Below are 6,000 nucleotides of genomic sequence, written 5' to 3'. Positions count from 1 at the left end.
TGCAGATGTTCTTGTGTTTGTGGCTATACTAAAATTCAAGAGCTGGCCTTCAAATCAAATCTATCATTTCTTACATTCTGACTCACACTGTAGCTAATTCTGAACCACCGCATTTAAGTATAAACACAGCTCCTTTAACAATTATATCTCATTATTTGTGACTTATATATCTGCCCTTAGCATTTCTTCTCTTTTGAATGCCTGGTGCTAATTCAAAGACATGGAAAAAATCTGCAGATACTAGAAATCCAAACAACACACAGAAAATGTTGGAGGAACTCAGCAGGCCAGGCAGCATCTATGGAAAGGAGATGCCAAGATTCAGTCCCGATGAAAAGTCTTGGTCTGAAATGTCAACTGTTTCATAAACACTGCCTGACCTGCTGAGTTCCTCCAGCATTTTGTGTGTGTGTGTTGCTAATTGAAAGATTTGTTTGCTCGATGTCTTTTCCCTGTTTATCATTGATACATAGCTCTTTTACTTTACCACGGTATGTGAGAGGGAGTTGAGTGTCTGATGTCCAGGGAGGGGTAGTACCTCTGGTGAAAGGGCATGTTGTGTCCATTCTGGGGCAGCTCACTCGACTTCGGTACCCAGTGGATACTCAACTCTCACCTGTGGCTCTCTCTTTCGATGATGGTGGTGGAAGTTACCGAAGTTTTGCGTTACGGATTTGGACAATGGACTTTTCAGTCTTATGGTTTTTATATTTTGTGCTTTTGCCCGCACATTCTCTTTTTTTTTGCACGGAGGGTGGAGCATCTGGGAGTCTTTTTTTTGTGCGGAGAGAGGGGGATCTTGTTGCACTTCATGCAGGGGAGAGGGGTTTGAGGGATAGACGGTTGTGTTGCTGTTCTTTGTTTTGTGGCTATCTGGAGAAGAAGAATCTCACAGTTGTATACTGCATACACCGTTTGATAATGAATGAACCTTTGAAGTAGCTGTTTGCATAGGACAGCAGCTGCACCCTGGTACACTGCTTCAACAGGTGGGCTAGACCAGGTGAGGGCAGCCAGCGGGTCTCATACCCTGGTGAGAAGGGGCCTGTCCTAGCATGCAAATGCAGCTATGGCAGACAAAGTGAATGAGATCAACGGTGACATCCAATGACCAGGAAGGTGGTTCTGCAATGCTTCATGCAGAAAGAAGGGCAAGACAAAACTCAGAAGTCATGGTCATAACTGAAAACAAGGAAGACTCCAATTGTGATGACTGTTTGTATCACTAGACCCGGACCTCCGTGGGTGAGAGAGTGGAATTACCCCAGTGCAATGACCTTTTCACTTTAAAAACTCTCCCACACAGGTCCTTCTGTCACCGTCACTTACGATGGGTACATTAAAGTAGTCTACTTATAGATGTCACTGGTGTGCTGCTTCTCCTCTGTTCTTGCCCTTTGTTTTCTTGCAGTGATTTACATTCCACCCCTATTTACTCTGGCAAATTAATGCCGTGGCAAGCATTCCTGTTCATATTTGACATCCTTCAATTGTTATTTAAATACAATTAATTTAAATGTGGCCTGCAACTACTGGGCTGCTAGATCAGTTGTGACTGTGAACTCACTTTCATGAACTTCAGTTCTGAATGTTATTTACTTTCTTTTATTGTTTGCATGATTTTTTTTCCGCACATTGGGTGTTTGCTGGTCTTTTTAAAATGGTTTCTATTGGGTTTCTTTGCTTTGAGGCTGCCTGTAAGGAGAAGAATCTCAAGCTTGTGCACAGTATCCATACTTCGATAATAAATATAATTTGAACTTTGAACTAAAGGCACAGTTTGAAAGACAGATTAGCTTTATTTGTTGCATGTACATCAAAACATACAGTGAAATGTGTCAATTGCGTCAGGGATGTACTGGGCAGCTCATATGTGTCGCCACGCTTCTGGCACCAGCATAGCATGTCCACAACTTAGTAACCCTAGCTTGTATGTCTTTGGAATGTGGGAGGAAACTGGAGCACCCAGAGGAAATCCATGCAATTGCAGGGAGAACGTACAAACCCCTTACAAACAACGGCAGCAATTGAACCCCAATCTTACAGCTGGCGCCATAAAGCATGGCACTAAACACCCCAGATTAAAGTTTTTAATCATACTTCTGTCTTTGCCAGGGTTTTTTTTTATGTTTAATTAATACTATTCTGTGGAAAATGAGAATAAGTCCAAATTGATATCGAGCTAGCATTGACAGAGAATGGCTTCAGAGAGCCTAAGTAAGAATGGAAACAATATGGATCTGGGGGAAAGTTCTCTCTGTCTGAGGTTTTAGACCATAAGACCATAAGACATAGGAGCAGAATTAGGCCATCTGGCTCATTCAATCATGGCTGATCCTTTTTTCTCCTCCTCCTCAACTCCAGTTCCTGGCCTTCTCCCCATAACCTTTGATGCCATGTCCAATTAAGTATCTATCAATCTCTGCCTTAAATACAGCCAACGACCTGGCCTCCACAGCTGCATGTGGCAACAAATTCCACAAATTCACTACCATTTGGCTAAACAAATTTCTCCGCATCTCTGTTTTGAAAGGGTGCCCTTCTATCCTGAGGCTGTGCCCTCTTGTCCTGGACTCTCCCACCATGGGAAACAACCTTTCCACATCTACTTTCTCTAGGCCTTTCAACGTTTGAAAAGTTTCAATAAGATCCACCCTCATCCTTCTGAATTCCACCGAGTACAGACCTAGAGCCATCAAACGTTCCTTGTATGATAACACTTTCATTCCTGGAATCATCCTTGTGAACCTCCTCTAGACCCTCTACAATGCCAACACAACTTTTCTAAGATGAGGTGCCCAAAACTGTTCACAATACTCAAAGTGAGGTCTCACCAGTGCCTTATAAAGCATCAGCATCACATCCTTGCTCTTGTGTTCTAGACCTCTTGAAATGAATGCCAACATGACATTTGCCTTACTCACCACTGACTCAACCTGCAAGTTAACCTTCAGGGTGTTCTGCACAAGGACTCCCAAGTCCCTCTGCATCTCAGATTCCTAGATTTTCTCCCCGTTTAGAAAATAGTCCGCATATTTATTTCTACTACCAAAGTGCATGACCATGCATTTTCCAACACTGTATTTCATTTGCCACTTCCTTGCCCATTCTCCTAATCTGTTTAAATCCTTCTGCATCCTATCTGTTTCCTCAACACTACCTGCCTCTCCACCAATCTTCGTATCAATCTTTCACAAGATGGATGCCTGAGTTTGTTAGAGGTCAATCGTATCAATCCCACAGCATCGTTTCAGGCGTCCCTCAATACACCATTCTTAGCTGCTCTATCAAAAATTTCCATTCATTGGAAAGGGTACAGAGGAGATTTACTGGGATGCTGCCTGGTTTAGAGAGTACGGATTATGATCAGAGATTAAGGGAGCTAGGGCTTTACTCTTTGGAGAGAAGGAGGATGAGAGGAGACATGATAGAGGTGTACAAGATATTGAGAGGAGTAGATAGCGTGGACAGCCAGCGCCTCTTCCGCAGGGCACCACTGCTCAGTACAAGAGGACATGGCTTTAAGGTAAGGAGTGGGAAATTCAAGGAGGATATTAGAGGAAGGTTTTTTAGTATGCTGTACTGTTCTATGTTCTATTACAAAGAACAGGAACAAGGATGCCTAATAATTAAAAAATTAAAAGATTAGTTTGATTTGTTACATGTACATCAAAAAGTCAAAACATGCTGTGCGACTGTGTCATTCACATCGATGACCAACATGGTCCAATGATGTGCTGGGGCAGCCTGCAGATGTCACCACACGTCCAACGCCAACATAGCATGCCAACAGCTTACTAACCCTAAGCATATGTCTTTGGAATGTGGGAGGAAACCAGAGCACCCAGAAGAAACCCACAAGGTTTTGGGCAGAACATACAATCTCCTTACAGACAGCAGCAAGAATTGAACTCATGTCACTGGCTCTCTAAAGTGCTGGAAGTTGGAAATGATGGCACAACTTCTCATATTTGCTACATCTTAAATAAAGCTACTGTCCATGCCAATAAACACCTGGGCAATGTCATGGCAGAGGGTGCTAGAACAAGACCCACTAGACCCATACTGTCTTTAATTATAATAATCCATCCTTAATTATATTTCTAGGTGAAATTTATGATACTTCCAATTGTTGTGGCACAGAAGGCCATTGAGTACAGCAACTCTACACCAGATGCTGGTAGACCAACCTCATCAATTCCATTTTCCATACTTTTCCCCTATATTTTCCCTCAAGTGTTAATCTTATACCCTCCCCTTCACCCTTATAGTGGTTGGTTGAAAGCAAACCAAGACTGTTCAGAGACTCACAGGGTGGTTGACACCGTATGATGCCTTCCAAAATAACTAAGTCCTAAGTCGAAGAAAGTACGTTAGATTCTTTATTAAAAAGCCAGCAGAGACGAACAGTCTTGTACTGATAAAAAACTAACAAAATTAAAACTAATGATATAACAAAATAAGCGGTCTAATAACGATCAAGTGGTAGCATCAGTGTTCAATTTTTTAAAAATCACCCTGTGACCCACTCGTCTCTAACTAGACTAAACTGAACTTAGACAAAGCAAGAATATGTAACTGTATTCATTTGCTTCTATGCCCCGACCCTCATGATGAATTACCGATAATAAACGTGCAACACAAAATACAATACAGACAGAAAATAGAGACATGGCTGCAACCTTTGTAGGCAGAAACTATCTCCAAAACCAAAAGGCTTTACCTCACATACAGTACCCTCATGCAACTTAAACAAGTGGATGTAAGGAAATACCTTTCAGGCTGTTATTGAAATCCTCACTGGTTAGTGTTGATGCCATTTCAGTTGCTCCTGATGGACTTCCTCCCCATGTTAAGAATAGCCTCACATCAGCCAAAGCATAACGGAATACAAGACGAGTCTTTTGGTTTGCCATTTCACTGCCAACCACAATGCCAAATTAAATTTATCCCCTCTGCCAAAATATGATATCATAAGCACATAAGATTCTGCAAAAAGCTGTGAATTCAAGCAGCTCCATCATGGGCACTAAGCTCCCTCAGTATCTAGGACCTCTTCAAGGAGTGGTTTTGGACGAGGCTACTATGAGGAACTTGTCAAATGCTTGACTAAAGTCTAAAATCCATAAGGACATCCACTGTCCTCATCAATCATCATCACCTCAAAAAACTCAATCAAATTAGTGAGTCAGGATCAAATGCCCCTGCATAGAGTCATGCTGACTATCTCTAATGTCTTTGCTTTCCCAAACACAAATAAATCCTGTCTCTTACTTTCATGGCTCCACATATAAATTCTATCCTTTGCCCATGGCTGATCTACTCTTTCCCTGACTAGCCTTTTGCTAATATACTAATAAAGTGCTTTGGGAGTCTCTATAATCCTACTAGACAATTCTGTGGCTCATTTTAGCCCCCCTACTCCTAACTCTTTAAGTTCTTTCTTGTTTCCTTATTATTGATTAGCACTCCCACAACATTTCAGCATTGATACCCCTTCTCATTGTTACCATGGTTGCTGCCCTTTGTCCATTGATCTCCGTATTCCTTTTTGTTTCCTTCTTCCCCTCCAGTTCCCCTTATTCTCCCCTCAGATACTCTCATTGAGTCCCCCTCACTGGCCCAGGAGTTCTTGTCACTGACTCCCTAGCTCTGATGAGGCTTTTTCTTGACACTCCCCCCACAACCCAAGTGTTGCTATTGTTGACAGATGGTGCTACCGCCATCAGTTCCTTCCCACCAACCCAGGAATTCATGTTTTAACTCCTCATCCTCAACAGCTCCCTGCCGACTTGCTCTAATGTGCTCTGACCTACCCCGTCCCCCCAAAGTGTGTGACAGACTCCTCACTGCCTAGCTAGGGCTCCCCAATTAGCGACTCCCTCCCCACCGTCAGCCCTGCTGATGACCCACTCCCCCCCCCCACCCAGCCAAGATGCCCTGGTGACTCCCTTCCCCCTCCAACATTCACCCAGGACTCCCTGCTTGGTGACTCATTCC

Source organism: Mobula birostris, chromosome 26 (assembly GCF_030028105.1).
Source record: "Mobula birostris isolate sMobBir1 chromosome 26, sMobBir1.hap1, whole genome shotgun sequence".
NCBI classification, from domain to species: Eukaryota; Metazoa; Chordata; class Chondrichthyes; order Myliobatiformes; family Myliobatidae; genus Mobula; species Mobula birostris.
The sequence above is the reverse complement of the archived record's forward strand: the minus strand, read 5'-3'. Positions refer to the sequence as shown.